The sequence below is a fragment of the Crocuta crocuta genome, unplaced genomic scaffold (assembly GCF_008692635.1).
Source record: "Crocuta crocuta isolate KB4526 unplaced genomic scaffold, BGI_CrCroc_1.0 scaffold1072, whole genome shotgun sequence".
NCBI lineage: Eukaryota > Metazoa > Chordata > Mammalia > Carnivora > Hyaenidae > Crocuta > Crocuta crocuta.
The window spans coordinates 1-18,180 of NW_027532188.1; the positions used below are offsets into that span (position 1 = coordinate 1).

Genomic DNA, 18,180 nt, shown 5'->3' on the forward strand with positions numbered 1-18,180 from the left:
AAAAAAAATAAAAATAAAAATTGAGAACATGGCTATTAAAAAAAAAAAAGGAAACCACTTCAGACTTAAGTTTGTAAAAACAAATTTTTTTCAACAAAGATTATTTGTGTTAGCATAATATGCGATTATGAAAGATGTTTATTTAGCCTCAATATTTCTATTTTCATAACCTTGAATGAAGTTGTGTGTCATAAAGCCTGAACCCTTTCTGCTTTTACACTGTAGTTATCTTGTCATTATAAATCTTCTTAAGGGATTTCATTTTTATACCTACAATAAAAAGCAATGCAAATTGTAAAATGTAATATCTATCTTGTTGAGCTGAGGAAAAATAGCTAGTAATTTGCTTGGTAAGTGAAGCAAAATATTAAATGATTTATTATCAGATTTTTATATTGTATTGAGAATCTGTGAAATAAATCTTACTATATTTGAATAATAATGGTGGACAAATCACTTTCGATGACCTATCATAGTAAAGGAACCGTGATTATCCTTCATTGATTCAAGAATGGTATCTATTTATCACTTTTGACATGACAGAGCTAAGTGATGTTAGGACATAATAAGCTTCCCCTAACCATTTTGAATGTCTGTATTAGGGAGGAGAAAAAGTGGAGAAAAAAATAGCAGTAAATAGTACGGACAGTGAAGAGAAGTTTGGAGGACTTTTAAAAAAAAAAATGCAGTGGAGGAGAATGTATTGTGTTAAGAGTACAAGTCAAATGTATTTATATGTGGGTGACCGGTAGTAACATGAAATCCTACAGTTCTGAGATAAACAATACTACAAAAAGAACTCTCAAGTATGAATCAGATGGACATGTATGTTCTTAATGAAAAAATTAAATATCATAAAGATGCCCATTTATCTCAAAATAATTTAAAAGTTGAATGTGAAACACTAAACTTGAAAACATATTTTCTAAGTTTACAAAAATTATTTTTAAATACTTTGGAGGAAATCAACATTTCGGGTTAGCTAAAATTTTGAAAAAAAAAAAAAAAAGTTTAATCTTTCTCTCAGGTAGTGAATATACTACCAAGATAATAGTTTAGTCTGGAAATAAGAACAAAGCAAAGGTCAACTGAGAGAGTAAAAGAATTCCAATCTATTATACTAGAATCTATCTATATCTATATTTTACATTAATATAATCCCTTGTTATTAATTTTATATAGAATGGAGGAGGGAATATCATGCCAAGTATTTAGAAAATATTATTCAGTAAATATAGCATTGGTTACCTCCATAAAAGGAAAAAATGTTTAGATCTTCAACAAAGAATTATTTGTGGGACAATAAACCATTAAAATACTGTAAGACTTTATAGCTGGAAGGAAACTAAGTTCTAAATTGAAGAACAATGGCAGAATTATGAAAAATGGTTAATATAAATATTACACTTTTAAGCATATCAAAAACACTCCAAGAAGATTAAGGAGAAAGTAAGAAAATACCTGCAGGTCAAAGTGTCATTAACCTAATATAGAAAATGCTTATTAAGAATATGGCTAAAACCCCAATAGATACGTTGGCAAAGTAGTTGAGAAAATGAACTATAAACACTGGAAATATTGATGGCAAAGAAATATGTTCAATGTGTAATAATAATTTTAAAATCTACTTAAAATAACAATAGTGTATCACAGTTTAAAGAAATTCCCTTTCTCTCGCACAGTTGGAAAAAAGAAAGAAAATCTTTATTTTTAACAAGGACTTCAAATGATTTCTTGAAACTGGTGATTGGGTGACTGGAAGTTATGGAGCACACCCACATATTTTACCTCATTTAGATACTGTTATACTTGACCGTGACTCTCCACATACTCTGCATTATTCATTCATTTTATGTAGTAAATCTTATTGAATGCTTATTATGTTCCAGGCACTATTTTACATACTAGAAAAGTAACAAACACAATACAGATGGATTCCGTCACAGAAACATACTAGAAGGGAATGAACGAAGAGAAATGAGTGGGTGAGTAGGAGGGTTATGGGAATGTTCATTGAGAAAATGACATTTGAGAAAATGAATGTTCATTGAGGAAAGATAAGAAGGAGGTGAGGGGTTAATCCACATGGAGATAATTCAGGGAAGGGCATGCCAAGTATCCAGCACAGAAAGTACCAATGCCCTGAGGCTATCACTGGTTTTGTTTGTTTGTTTTGGGTTTTTTTGGTAAAGCTTCCCAAGTGATTCTATTGTTGAGCCATTGGTGTAACATTTTCCTGTGAGTGGCCTTGACATCTAGCACAAGCTGAAAATTTTTGGGAAAGAAATGCAAACAAGTAGACACAAGAAATTTTGTCTGAATCTTTCACCAACCCCAGCAGAATCAGGACTTTTTATTTTTCAAATGGGCAAGCTAAACACCCATTATTGCTGATGTACACTTCTTCCCATGTCTCATTAAAGACATTTTTATTAATTTTTCTTAATGTTTATTTAATTTTTGAAAGAAAGAGTGAGAGAGAGAGCATATGCAGGGGAAGGGCAGAGACAGAAGGGGACAGAGGATCTGAAGCTGGCTCTGCACTGACAGACTGATGTGGGATTCGAACTCATGAACCATGAAGTCATGACCTGAGCTGAACCCAGATGCTTAACTGACTGAGCCACCCAGGTATCCTGAGACATTTTTAAAATGGGGGGAAACTTAATCAATTTTTATTTAACCTAAGGTTTAGAAAACCTCAACCAGAGCATTTACCAAGCGGAAATCACAATAATACAGTCTCAATCCTAAAAAAGGATTTATTCCATAAATTTTTATTATCATATACAAATCTAATTCATATTCATATTTAGTACTGGTATCAATGGGTGAGTATGTTCTCTTGCATACCTATAAACAGATAGAAAGTAAATATGTAGACAGAAAGAAAAGTGGGTCATTAATGACAATCGCCTCTCATGATACAATATAATGAGTTCTTAATGAACAGGTCTAAATAGGGTGTAAGTTTCAGAAATCTCTTTGAAGTCCTAAGCTAATAGCAAAAACTAGACATTCCACTTTCCATTTATACTTTGAATTTAAATCATGAGTCAGGAATAAAGCATAATAGATTTTAATAGAACCTTCAACTAAAGCCTTTCCCCTAAGCTCTAGTCCTGTCTTATGCAAAAGAACGTCAACTATGTGATCCTCTGTTAATAGGCTACTTCAGCACCTAATTAGGAAGGTCACACGTAAAAATACTCCTATCTCCACACTCTTTCAACTGCATGTGTATTACATTAATTCTATTTAATTTGTTTAAATCCATAATATATGTCAAAGATCATACAGCATTTATATCTATCTTACAGTTCAGCCATAAAATGAATTACTGAAAGGTCAGCCCAGTGCTAGGTTTCACTAATTTAATTATGAATTGTTTTCCATTTACTACTGAGTGACTAAAAAAAATAATGCAACCCTGGATGATGTTTTATAATAATGGAATGCATTATTAAAGCTCTAATTCCAATAAAACATTATTAATCTACCATTCTCATTCGGGCCATTCACTTCATTTCACTGCAAAGTGATCATGAAAAAAATAATATCTGCCATTACTTTCATGACCCCGCAAACGTCAGCAGGTACACATAACACAAGGATGGAGGAAATTTTTTATTACCCTCAAAAGCTAGTCAATTAAACTAACTTATTTAAATATCAAATCACAGGTGTTACTGTCTTTCCAAATGATCTAACTACAATATCCACCTAGCCCAAAGCCTGGGTGTAATGTAAGCTTCTGTTGTAGCTGTTCTTCTGAGGGAGCAAATAATAGTACTACTTACAGAATTTATAGCACTGTATTATAATCAACTATATTGTTTCTATTTTTGGAGACTTCTTCCTTGTTTTTTCATCTCTTTGTTATTCAAATTAGAAGACTGAAAATTGGTTTAAGTTTTCTCTCAATCATGCTTTTTTCCAGTTTAGAAAGACATTTTGGGGAAGACTCTCTGTTCCTCATTACCACAGATCTCCAAAGAAGAATATATATTTGCTCCATCCATTTCCTCTTCTTTCGTACTTTCTTGAGCACTGTCCAAGCAGTCCAATATCCCCGTATTCCTCCAAAACCACCTTCAAGGTCATTAGTAAGATCTCTGTTGTTAACTTAATGACCAAGTCTCAGTCATCTTATCTGAAGCTCCAGAGCATTTAAAAGAGTTGTCTTCCCCTCCTGCCTGACACATGTCCTTATGGGACTTGCAGGACTCCTCAGTGCTCTGTGAGGAACTCTGTTGCAGAGACGCTGAAGACTAGTCCTAACTACGGTGAGATGCAGCCCAGAGAGATGTTACAGAGGTCCAGCATGCCCTTCAGACTCCCCTGCTAGATCTTGGGGTGTTTGTGAAATTTATAAACAAATAGAATGTATTTCCCTGATACTCCTTAAGAGATCAGATACTCCTGATCCTTCTTAAGGGCAAGATCCTGTAATCAACCTGTTTATTAGTTCCTAGATAACCAGTTTTGCCAAAATTCTGCAAGCAAGATCCAGAGAGGAACTTAGGGTAAAAGGGAAAAATAAAATAAACAAAATAAAATAATAAAATAAACACAATATGAAGGGTCTTGCACACCATCATCATGAAAGCCTGCAATAAAATACATGTGAATGAATTAACTCCTTGCAACTCAGATGCTCAAAGACAGAAAACATGTCATGTATCTTTAGAGATACAGTATGGGGATTCCTGGGTGGCTCAGTCGGTTGAGCACCTGACTCTTGATCTCAGCTCAGGTCATGATCTCATGGTTTGTATCAAGCCTCACATTGGGCTCTACACTGAGAGTGTGGAATCTGCTTAGGATTCTCTTCTCCCTTTCTCTTTGCCCTCCCCCACTCTCTCAAAATAAATAAAAATTTAAAAAATAGAGATACAGTATGGGGGTTTCAAAGATAAGAACAAAAACCACCAACTAAAGGAGTCAGGAAAGTCTTCGTGAAAGAGGTAGTACTTCATCAAGCCATCACATTCATTCATGCCTTGGAAGGTTCTCAAGTGTAGAGAAGAGGAGCTACCAGAACAAAATATTGGAGGTACAGAGAAAAAATAAAGACAAAACCCAGAGCAACAGAATGAGAACAATGAGAAACTGGTACTGTTACTTCCACATTCTATCATCTCTAATGCATCCTATGCACCACTGCATGAAAAGGTATCCCAAATGTTGTCTTTACTAAATGTTCTCTCAAAACACCATCCTCACTTTCCATGGCTTATGCAATGAAATGCAAATACTCTGACACAATATCCAGGATCCTCTCTAACTCCATTTTCCTTATTCGTTATTGCAGAAAACACACCTGAACAACCACTACATGGCTACATTATGGTAAGCAATGCACACGACACAAAAGATGGATTGACCAGGGACTTTGCTGGGAAGACATCTCTTATACCACTCGCAGAAGCTTGAAGCTAAATTAAAACATAAGGTAGTTTTTTTTATTAAATACCAATTATTGAAACCACAAATGATTAAGATAGAAATTAATTAAGCGCATAGAAAACCAGTATGTGCTCAAGGAGGAAGGTAAAGTTTCCTAAAAAAAGAACTCAATTTAACTTCATCATTTATAGTTTATAATAATTGTGACAGTTTTCCTGAATCCCAGTGATAAGCTCAAATGTTTGCCTTTGTTTATGAGCAAATGAATAATGTTTCTTAGAATTTGACTTGGTTTCTGCATAAAGGAGAAACTAAGATATGGGGGTTCTAATTCCTATCTATAATAAATTCCCAGGACTTCGGAGAAGCTAAATAATTGTTAACCATTTAGTTTCTGTCAGTCATCATGAAAGGCACTGAGTTGTGTTTACCTACCAAGGTTTATTAGGTTGTTAAATAAAAATCGTATATTCAACAGTACAATTCTCTAAAAATAATCATTGCCCATATTAAAGATAAGAATAGGCTTAACTACATAAAAAAGTTTTAAAAGTACAATATTTCTCCTCTTCAATCGAAGAATGTATATGAGTAACAGCATGGGAATTACCGTGGGTATTTCTTTAATCCTATATAGAAAGTCTTCCTTACACATTATAAAACATGGATAATTCACTTCAAACTGATGCTATGGACTGATACTTTTAACCTATCCAAACCCCAATTTTCTACATTGATGACCAAAGAAATATTCAAAGACAAGTAAAAAAAAAAACTTTTGTTGCTAAAAACTGGGAAGATGCTATAAGTCCACGGTCTAGCCTGAAGAGAAAATATGCCCATAAAGAATTAAGAAGAACCCCCAAACTTAGAGACTCAAAGACTTACGAGCAAAGAGCAGATCCCAAGCCTTTGGGCAGTAAAGAGGCTGCCTGGCACAATGGCAGCCATTTCTTTCAGTAAAGCGCCAGATGGAGAAGGAAGAGGGGACTACAGCTAACTCTGGACTTCCCTAAAAATACAGAAATAGAAATTTCTCAGGGAGAGTAGTGCTTTCCCATATGGCACTACTGCTCCTTCTATACCACACGCAGGCCACTCTATTTTCATGCTAACAACCTAGAGTGTATGCTCCATTTTTCTACAAACTCACATGTACACAGGCAATATTTATTTTATTTAAGTCATTACATTTAAAACCCAACGGATCCTGATTTTCTCATCAAGTAGAATTTAAGAATTTAAGCTAAGGGAGATATAATCAGAATCTCACTAATGTTTTCTTCTTTTCTGAGTTTTCACAAATAGGACATATTTATAACCCAGTTTGACATATCAAAACTTTTTTGAGTAGCAAGACAATGTTAGGTCTTTCTGATTTATATATAAAATATGTATATAATATAAGTATATACATTCCTGTGCAACATTGTTTAAAACCCTGCAATTAAAACACCAGATTAACTGACAGTATCATTCACCTGCCAACTCTAGGTATAGGCTTGCCCTTATTCACAATGTTTTTGCATGTTGTCTCAAAATGTTCCTGTTAAGTGAGGATTGGGAATAATTTTCAGAAATCCCTCTGTTTCTTTATCTGGAATCCAAAGTTTCTAAATGAATACTTATCAACTTAGATTGTTTTTAAAACATATAAATACGAAAATATAAGAAAGAAGCTACATGCAAAACAATGTTTAACCATTACAATCTTGAAAATGAGAATCAAATTTGGGAGATTTGTATTACCAGATGTCAGCTTACATGCTACATGCAGAACTATGTTTAACCATATTCTACAATCTTGAAAATGAGAATCAAATTTGGAAGATTTGTATTACCAGACGTCAACTTAAGACTAAGTTACAGTAACCAAAATCATGTGGTATTGGCATACAGGTAGACAAATAAATAAATGGAGCAGGACAGTTCAAAAGCAAGCACAAAGGTGTATGAATAACTATTTTTCAAAAAAGGTGACAAAACAATTGAATGTGGAAAGAAAAGTCTTTACAAAAATGAGGGAGAACAATTGAATATTCCTGTAGAAACAAACTAATCTTAACCTTGTAATATAATATAATGTAATAATTATTCCAAGAAGGATCACAGATTGGAATCCAAGAAATTAAGCTAAGAGATTTCAGACGAAATCATAAAAGAATATCTTTGAGACTTTGGAAAAGATTGCGTAGGACACAGAAAGCAAAACCTTAAAATGATAATATTATAATATTTTCATCAAAATTATCTCATCAAAAAATTATTTTGGCTCTGTCAGTTGAGAGTCCAACTTCAGCTCAGGTCATAATCTGTGGTTCATGAGTTCAAGCCCCACATCAGGCTCACTCCTGTCAGCCTGTCAGTGTAGAGCTCACTTCATATCCTCTGTTGCCCTCTTTCTGCCCCTCTCTCACTTGTGCTCTATCAAAAATAAATATTTTTAAAAATTGTTTGGGACCACCTGAGTAGCTCAGTCCGTTAAGTGTCCAACTCTGGGTTTCGGGTCAGATCAAGATCTCACTGTTCCTGATATCAAGGGCTGTGTCAGGTTCTGCGCTGACAGCAGAGAGCCTTCTTGGGATTCTCTCTGCTCCTCCCCACCCCTTTCTCTCAAATTAATAAATAAGATTCATGAGTTTGAGCCCTGTGTCAGGCTCTGTGCTGATCCAGCTTATCAACTCATCAGGATCTGTGCTCATCCAGCTCTGAGCCTGGAGCCTGCTTCAGATTCTCACCCTCTCTCTCTGTCCCTCCCCTGCTCATGCTCTGTCTCTGTCCCAAAAATAAATAAACATTAATAAAATTAAAAAAAATAAATAAATTGGGGCGCCTGGGTGGCTTAGTCGGTTAAGCGTCCGACTTTCGCTTAGGTCATAATCTCGCGGTTCGTGGGTTCCAGCCCCGCGTCGGGCTCTGTGCTGACTGCCAGCTCAGAGCCTGGAGCCTATTTCGGAGTCTGTATCTCCCTCTCTCTCTGACCCTCCCCTGCTCATGCTGTCTCTCTCTCTCTCTCTCTGTCTCTCCCCTAGAAATAAATAAAAATATTTTTTAAAAAATAAATTAAATAAATAAATAAACTTAAAGAAAAAGTGTGTCTAAATGAAGGCAAGACACAGATTCAGAGAAAACTCTTGTGTAACATAAATCTGACAAAGGACTTCTATCCAGAGAGTATATGTAACTACTACCAATAAGTAAGGCCAACAATCTCGTTTTAAAAATGGACAAAACACTAAACCAAGAGTTCACATGTGAACATATCTGAATATCCAAACAGCAAATGAAAAAGTGCTCAACATCATTAGCCCTGCAGAAAATACAAATTAAAACCATAGCAAGCTGCTACTAGACACCCACTAGAATGGCTAAATTAAAAACACTGACTGCACTAAGCACTGGCAAGAATGTGTAGCTAGTAGAATGCTAATACACTTCTGGTGGGAATGTGAAATGGTACAATCTCCTTGGGAACAGGCCAGTCAGTTTCTTATCCTGTTCAACACACTCCTACTTTTGACTCAGCATTTCTACTCCTAGGCATACAAAACAAGAAATGAAAACATACGCTCATAAAAAGATTTACACAAGAATGTTTATAGCAGATTTATTCCTAACACTGGAAGTAACTCAAATGTCCATCAGCAGAAGAGTAGAAAACAAAAAGTGGTATATTCTTACCATGGAGTACTACTCAGAAAAGGGAACAAATCACTAATATACACAATAACATGGATAAATCTCATAAACATTATGCTGTGTGAAAGAAGCCAGTGCAAATAAGTGCAAAATGTATCATTACATTCATCTGAAGTTCTAAGGAGGGGGGCAGTTGACTTACTGCAAAGGGACATAAGGAAACGCTCTAGATGATAGACATATTTTATATCTTGATAGAGTTTGGGTTACACTTGTACATTTCAATGTCTGTAAATTTTACTTTTAAAAAATATTTAAAAATTCCAGTAAAGATGAGGGGAGAGACAAAACAAAAATGACCAAGAAGTGAGATAATTGTTTAAGCTGGGTGGTGGGTACACTATCCTGTTTGCTTTGTATATGCTTTAATTTTTCTAATATAAAATGTAAAAAAAAAGTCTTAGCAGTTTTCTTACACAGAGAATTACATTTACAAAATGAATTCTCTGGCCTAATTACGTGCAATACCTGGTAATATTCACCCACTATAAAAGAAAACTAGGTTTCAAAAAAATTAAATAATTCTTTTTTCCAAAACCTCACATGCCATATTTTAACTGCAGGGAAAAAAAAAAAAACCATAAAATATTAACACATAAAGAAACATTATACGTTAGACTTTACTCTGATACTGAATGTCACTCTTCACGATGCATTGTATACATTTCAGATACTGGTAAAAATATAATTCTGTAGCATAGATTATTATATTAAAGAAAAGAAAATCACAGGTTAACAATGTTTTAATTATTATAGATAGATCAAAATGGGAAATCATAGAGTTAGGAAGGTAGCTATGTTTCCGAAAAGGATTATGATATTAACCAAATCCATTTTTCAAATTATTTTGGTAATACTTTTGGCATTCATGTTTCCCTCATAGTTTCTACAATAAACAAACAGTTGCTTTAATGGTGTAAATATATCAGTCTAATTGAAAGGATTATTTTGGTTCTTACCACATTTTTAGAGATTTTCACTACCCCTATCAGAATCAACTAGATTGTTTTAAAGCTCCCTCAACATAAGTCTTCATTATTTTTTCTTTTTCTTATCAATATTTTTCCTACACACACTACCATGTTGATTTCTAGACTCTCAGTTGCTATTTTATTATAATTTTTGCACTTTCCTTTTATATTTTATTTTTAGCAAGTTTTATAGCCTATTATAATTGTTTCTTTGACAGTGACTCCATACAATGCATTCCTTAATTCTAAACAGTTACCTATGCACTCACTTAACAATTTGCTGTACCCACATTTAACCTGTTTTCAACTGCATAGTCAAAAAACTTTCATTGTCCCTTAAACAACTGTTAAAAGAAAATCATATGTACATGTGACCCTCTTCACTACACTCTTTCAGAGACAGATGGTTAGAAAGCGTCTACTCTAGGGGCGCCTGGGGGGCTCAGTCAGTTAAGCATCTGACTTACACTTGGATCATGATCTCGCAGTTCACAAGTTTGAGCCCCACATCTGGTTCTGTGCTGACAGCTCAGAGCCTGGACCCTGCTTCAGATTCTGTGTCTCCCTTTCTCTCTCTACCCGCCCTCCCACCCCCCGCTCATACTCCGTCTCTCTCACTCTCGAAAATAAATAAAACATTAAAAATTTAAAAAAAGAAAAAGAAACGATCTACTCTATATCCAGATGATATGTGGATGACAGCATCACTGTGCTGTCATTCTGAACTGGCTGTTGAAGTCCATAAACCAAATTCAGAGTACCTGTTGACACAGTCCACTGTGGAGCAGAAGCAACTTCCAATCAAGCCCATCTTTTAAAGCCAGTGTAACAACCACACTATCTTTCATAGTACAAATGGGCAGAAAAGGATAACAAGGGTTCTTTATTCCCTTCAGGACTGAAGCATTTTTAAAAGCACCATCATCCTACTTCCAAAGCAAAAACAAAATCATGGTGTCAATTTGTATAGATAAATCTTGGGCTGATTCTGTTTAGTTTGTACAATTCCCAAATATTTACCCCTTTTTTGGTAAAAGAGTGGTTATCCACAGTTTTCTATCTTTAACTCCTTTGTTCTGAGAGGTATATGTTTAGAGTCGTTGATAACCTTGAAATTAGAAAAGATGTGTAAGCTCTAAAGGGCCATAAGTAATAGGCCTTTCCATTTATAACTTCCCCCATCTCTCCCAACATTTATTATGGGAAGAACAAATCTACTTTGCTGTCAATGGGCATATTTGAAGGAATTATCAACTAGGGCAAGGTTCATGCATTTAAATATTGACTCTGGACCTAAATCACATGGCACACAGACATGAAATTTAAACAAAGCCTTTGGAAATTTCAATGTGTTGACCTAACTGTGCACAGCAAATTCATTGTCTTTTGCCAGCTCCTGAAGGCCCACTCTTACAGGCTATGCAGCCAGACTGTGGACTATTCAAATCAGATCTCCATGAGAATATGGCTAGATGTTCATTTCTGACAATTCAGTTACTTATCTTACTGTCTACATGTTGCTGACATGGAGGCTTTAACTACTGGGGTACATTTTAGTCTCTAGGATCCTCACTTTCTAGGCAACACTGATGCATTTATGTTTAAGCTAGTTTTTGCTTAAAAACTAAGGTGACAAAGAGAGTTACTATACTAATTAATTCTATGGTTCTTATTCCAGAGGTTTCAAAGCTACAGGCACCATAATATAAAAATTGCTCATACGTTGACTGATAATAGGAATTAAGAAAATTGATCCTTCTCCTCCAGCTTTGTCATTTTTCTCAATTTATCCCCAAGCATAAAAGTGAGGTTCTGGTTCAAGCTGGCCACAAAAGAGGATCCTGAAGTCACCCTCTCTCACAAACGCATTAAATCTATAGCCACATATGGAACAACCTCCTATGAAAAACAAAAAACAAAAAACTTTGTGATTTGTACATGTCTGAAAAATTGAAAGAAGGTCCATGTCAAAGGGAATAGGAGACCCTGGGACACAACCTCCCCATAAGCCCCTCTTCCAGCCCAACAACCTACAGTTGAGAGGAAAGTGAAAACCCAGAGTTTTTCCCTAAGAAGCTAAGGGTTTTAACCTCACATCAAGAACTCCCAACTTTTAAGACATGCACCAGAGACTTAAGCCCCCAAAACATCTAGCTTTAAAAACCAACAGGGCTCTCATTCAGGAGACCCACAAGGCTGCTGTTATCCAACAACTACTCTTAACAGGCTCCAGCGTTCGCACTCACCTGGGCAGGGCCCAGCAAGAAGTGGCTGCTCAGAGGGGCACCTGGACTTTGCTCGTCTAGGACCACTGACCTGAGGGGCAGGCATCTAATGTGACACACTTCTGGCGGCCTGCCGGGTGCTCTTCGGGAAGGAGACTAGCAGGCACCTTCTCCACATTCTCCCTCTGCGTCACTCCACCTGGCAGAGGCCATCTTCTTTTCTTTTACACCCTAAGTACAAAAGTCATATAGTAATATAAAGTCTTCATTATGAGAATTAATCATCATCTCCCTCTTCTTAGCTGTCTTTCTCCACTCCTAATTCTACACATCAGAGGTAATGGTTTTTAAACTTGGCTATGTATAGTTCTGAAGATGGTTTTCTTCATGCAAAATAAGGTATATTTTCAACTATTTCTCTATATATCAGATTTAGGTTTTCTCCATTTCTTTTCTGCTACTTCTATGAAGATTTAGATGATTTACATAATCTCAAGCTCCCCCTATTTTTTCTTAGTATAATTAATTTTGATTCCTCTACTAAGGAAGACTGTATAAGAGGCAGATTTTCTGAGTAACTTAATATATGAACATCTTTAATTTCATATTCACTCATGATCAATAATTTGGCTGGCATAACTATTCTAAGTTTAAATTTACTTTAGCTTAGAACTTTGAAGAATTACTCTATCATCTGCTTCGGGAACTGATGACCTGCCCTAACTAGTGGTATCGTATTGTGTATATTACTTTCTCTTGTGAAAAGCTTTTAGAATCCTCTATACCTGATTTCCTGATATTTCTCACAGATGTCTAAGTTCAGGTCTTTTTTCACGGAGAAGGCTTTCCTATTTCAAGATATGTGTTTCCCTTCAGTTCTGGAAATTTAGTTTAAAAGTTCATTGCGGGAGGGGGAATGTTTTCACTCCATTTTGTCAGCACTCTCCTGGAAACTTGATCAGTTGAAAACTGAAGCTCTTGGACTCATCTTCCATCTCTTCCATTTGCAAGGAGATTTCCTATCTTCAATAATTGCAAGGTTCCTAAAAAATTCATGCTTGCATGCACATTTTTAATTTCTGAGAGTTCCTTTGCTCTTATTCCTTCTCATTATTTTCTTGATATATGGGTAGAATACAAATGTATTCTTGAATTTCTATAGGCTGTTAATTAAATGTGTGTGTGGGGAGAGGAGGTGAAGTTGTTCTTACAATTCTCTCTCTGGATGAGTTTACTTATCATCTTTTTTTCAATACTTTGCACACATTCCTCAAATACCTAATGAATGCTTATAGTTCAATACTTTGTACACATTCCTCAAATACTTAATGAATGCTTATAGTCTCTCCATATTTCAAAGAAAAAAGAAAAGCTACTAAAGTGTTTGTGTCCACAGGCATTTGTGAGTTGTAGACTCCCTTCTAGGGTGAAGATATATGGGAAGTAGAACAATGTCCATATCCTAAGCTTCAGAACCTGTGAATATGTTTGGCTACTTGGCAAAGGGGAATTAAGGTTGTAGATGTGGTGTGAAGTTTGCTAATTAGCCTTCATTAACACAAGGAGATTATCCTGGATTATTCTAGTGAACCCAGAGTAATCACATGGGTTCTTAAAAGTAGAAAACTGAAAAAGAAATCCAGAGGATGATAGTATGAAAAGGACTCTGCCCAACATTGCTGGCTTTAAAGATGGATAAAGATGCCTCTGAGACAAAGAGTGGGCAGCCTCTATAAACTGGAAAAAGTAAGGAAATGTGTTCTCCCCTAAAGCCTCCAGAAAGGAACAGAGTTCTGCGGACATCCTGATTTTGGCCCACTGAGATCCATGTTGGGTATCTAACCTACAAAACTGTAAAGTAATAAATTTGTAGCATTTTGAATCACCAGATTTGTGGTAATTTGACGTAAGAACACTAGAAAACTAGTACAGATTTTGGTACTGAGAGCAGGGTGCTACTGTAACAATACCTAAATATATGGAAGGGGTAGTGGCAGAGACTGGAAAAATTTTTAGGAGCATGATAGAAAAAGCCTAGAGTGACTTGAGCCGACCATTAGTAAAAATATGGATAATAATGATTCTGTTAGTAAGGACTCAAAAGGGAGTGAGGAGCATGGTAGATAAGACATATCATTTTGGAGAATCTTTAAATCATAAACAGACTGCTGGTAGAAATATTATAGACATTAAGGTCCTGCTGGTGAAAACTTAGAAGAAAATGAGCAACATATTAGAAACTTTCAGCTCATTTATTATTTCTTTTCATGAGTAGAATTTCATCCTCTGGGTAGAATACAAGGTTTTCGTGAATTTTTGTAGGCCACTAAAAGGGGATGGGGGGAGAAGGAGAGATTATTTAATTCTGCTTCTTCAAGGGTCATTTTCTGTTTATCTTGTTCTTTCCTTACTTTGCAGACTTTCTTCAATAGTCTAGGAAAGAGGATCCTTTTAACAGAGCGGCAGACAGCTTAGCAGAATTGTGTCCCACAGTTCTGTAAAAAGCAGAACTTTTAAGTGATAAATTTAGATATTTAGAGCTAAAACATGGAAAGAGCCTAAGTGTCCATCAACTGATGAATGGATCAAGAAGATGTGGTTTATCTATACCATGGAATACTACATGGCAATGAGAAACAATGAAATCTGGCCATGTGTAGCAACGTGGATGGACCTTGAGGGTGTTATGCTTAGCGAAATAAGTCAGGCAGAGAAGGACAAATATCATATGTTTGCACGTATAGGAGGATTAGAGGAACTTAATTGAGGACCATGGGGGAGAAGAAGGGGGGAAATGGTGGGGGAAAGGGAGAGAGGCAAACCATGAGAGACTCTTGAATGCTGAGAACAAACTGAGAACTGATGGCTGTGGGGGGTGCAGGGGGAAGATGGGCATGGAGGAGGGCACTTTGGGGATGAGCACTGGGTGTTATATGGAAACCAACTTGACAATAAACTATTTGTAAAAAAAAAAAATTTTTAGATATTTAGTGGAGGAGATTCCAAGCCAAGTGTTAAAGGTGTAAATAGGGTTTTTTGTTTTCTTGCTTTTCATCAGAAAATGTGAGATCAATGGGAGAGATTCAGTGAAGAACTGTTGAAAAAGAATCAGGACTTGACCCTTTGGGAAACTCTTACCCTATTCAATTGCAAAAGATGTTAAAATTGAGACCCCCTCCTAGGATATCAAGCTCTAGAGAAACAATCGAGAGTGTCACTGAGTAGTTTCACTGATAACTGAGAAAACTCAGTAGGTCTGAGAATTCAAACACACCAAGTATTAAGCATGCCACTCATCGATCCCCTCAGCCAGCTAAGCAGAAGCCACAACAAGAGATGGGAATATCCAGGGAGATGTATGAAAGAGAGTCTCTTGCTAGGGAAGTAAATTTTGAGACATACATGAGTGAACAACAAGGTTCCTCAAAATGTTCGCCAGCAGAGCACTACCTGCTTGGACTGAAAGAGACACAGAGAAGATAAAATAAAAAGAGCTGTTTAAAAAATTATCACTAATAATACAATTCAAATAGTCCTGAAGCCCCCATTTATTCACTGACCAAGATCTTCAGATCCAGGTTCAGTATTTTTGTCAAGACTGCTTCAAAGAAGATACAGTATATGTCCACCACAAGATGAATAGTGCTTAATTGCCTCATTTTTGGTTTTGTTTTTAAGTTTATTTATTTGTAGGGGAGCAGAGGGAGAGAATCCCAAACAGGCTCCACACTGTCAGTGTAGAGCCCAGTGCTGGGCTCAAATCCACAAATTGTAAGATCATGACCTGAGCCAAAATCAAGAACGGGACACCACCAATGGAGCCACCTAGTTAGTCTCTTGTCTAGTTAGTTAGTTAGTAGGTGATGTCACTAGCAATTGGTGATTGTTGCCTAGATCCACTAATTCATTAGGAGTTGCAAAGTAGCTCAGAATATGACCTCCATTTCTTCGTTTTCTAAGTTTAGTACTTATTGCCACTGAATGGATTTTTCAAAAAGGTAAAATCATGACATTCTTGCAAATTTAACATAAGCCTATGTCTAGGATGTTACTCATCTCATTAATTAAGGAGAAAAACAGGAAGATAGAAAGAGTAGTTCAGCCTCAGTCAGATGGGCCAGAGACACTTCTGGAAGCAACAGCACAATGGCGGCCCAAGGAGAACCCCAAGTCCAGTTCAAACTTGAGCTGTTTGGTGATGGTGGAAATGTACTGGAAAAGCTACATTTTTAAAATGTCCTCTGACTGGTGAATTTGAAAAGAAATATGAACCACCTTGGGTGCTGAAGTCCATTCGCTGGTGTTCCATACCAACAGAAGACCTAATAAGATCAATGTATGGGATACAGCTGGTTTGGAGAAATTTGGCGGGCTGAGAGATGGCTATAATATCCAAGCCCAGTGTGCCATTATAATGTTTGATGTAACATCACGGGTTACTTATAAGAATGTGCCTAACTGGCACAGAGATCTGGTCGGAATATCTGAAAACATCCCCACTGTACGGTGTGGCAACAAAGTGGATATTAAGGACAGGAAAGCTAAGGCAAAATCTATTGTCTTCCACTGAAAGAAGAACCTTCAGCACTATGACACTTCTGCCAAAAGCAACTACAGCTTTGAGAAGCCCTTCCTGTGGCTTGCCAGGAAACTAACCGGGGACCCTAACTTGGAGTGTGTCCCCATGCCTGCTCTTGCCTCACCAGAGGTTGTCGTGGACCCTGCTTTGGCGGCACAGTATGAACATGATCTAGAGGTTGCTCAGACAACTGCGGTCTCAGATGAGGAGGATGATCTGTGAGAAAGTGCATCTCGTTCTATAGGCAACTGTCCTGTGAGGTCAGTGCCACAGCGGTTTGCCACTTGATTACATAGCTGAGCAGAACAGGTGCTTAATCTCTGGGATGCTGAAGGAGATGAATGGGCTTCAGGGTGAATGTGACAGCTTAAAAGTAGCTTCAGTTTTTGGACTTGTAAATTTAGCGGTTTTGGAACACAGTTGTTTCCTCCCTGAGTTGCAAATAGAAGACTGCTATAGTCACATCACAGAAAAAGAACATTTTGAGGTGTTAAGAATTTATTATCAATTTTTAAAGGAATGTTAGAGTCGGTTTGTTAGATAATATACCAACTAGTCGCTATCTTATCTTTGGGGCTATCTTTTCCACTGGATAGAAACAATTTGCTTATCTACTAGACACAAATCTATAGGATAATATGTACTTGATATATAACTTTACTAAGCCTATAATCTTTGACCAATAGGCTTAATGTTGTCCACCTTCATGTATCTTTTTAAAGGTAATCTTGGGGCGCCTGGGTGGCTTAGTCGGTTAAGCGTCCGACTTTCACTTAGGTCATGATCTCGCGGTTCGTGGGTTCGAGCCCCGTGTCGGGCTCTGTGCTGACTGCCAGCTCAGAGACTGGAGCCTGTTTCAGTCTGTGACTCCCTCTCTCTCTGACCCTCCCCTGCTCACGCTGTCTCTCTCTCTCTCCTAGAAATAAATAAAACATTTAAAAAAAAATAAAAAAAAAAATAAAGGTAATCTTTAACTCATCAACTGCTTGGTCAGTAAGAAGTACAGTTCTCATATACAAGGCAGGGTAAATCCTGTGTTTTTTCCTTCTCACTCTCCTTTTCAGATTACTCATTTATCCACCCATATTCAAAACAATAAGCTTCTTAAAAAATATGTATTATTAGGACCTCATGGATTTCAGTATATTTGATGTGTTTCAACCCATTGCAATTATTATCAGCATTTATTTAGCCATTTACTTTTTAAATAAATAGAAGCATACTGAACATATTTTTTTTGAAAGCTTAGTAAAGAAAAAGCTAGCAAAAGATTCATGTGAAAAGAATCAGTGCAAAT

General features: G+C 36.4%; 1 pseudogene; it reads left to right on the top strand.

The window, feature by feature from the left end:
* Window positions 1-16,450: 16,450 nt before the first annotated feature.
* On the top strand, window positions 16,451-17,105 carry LOC144242554 (GTP-binding nuclear protein Ran-like; annotated as a pseudogene).
* The last annotated feature ends 1,075 nt before the right edge of the window (window positions 17,106-18,180 follow it).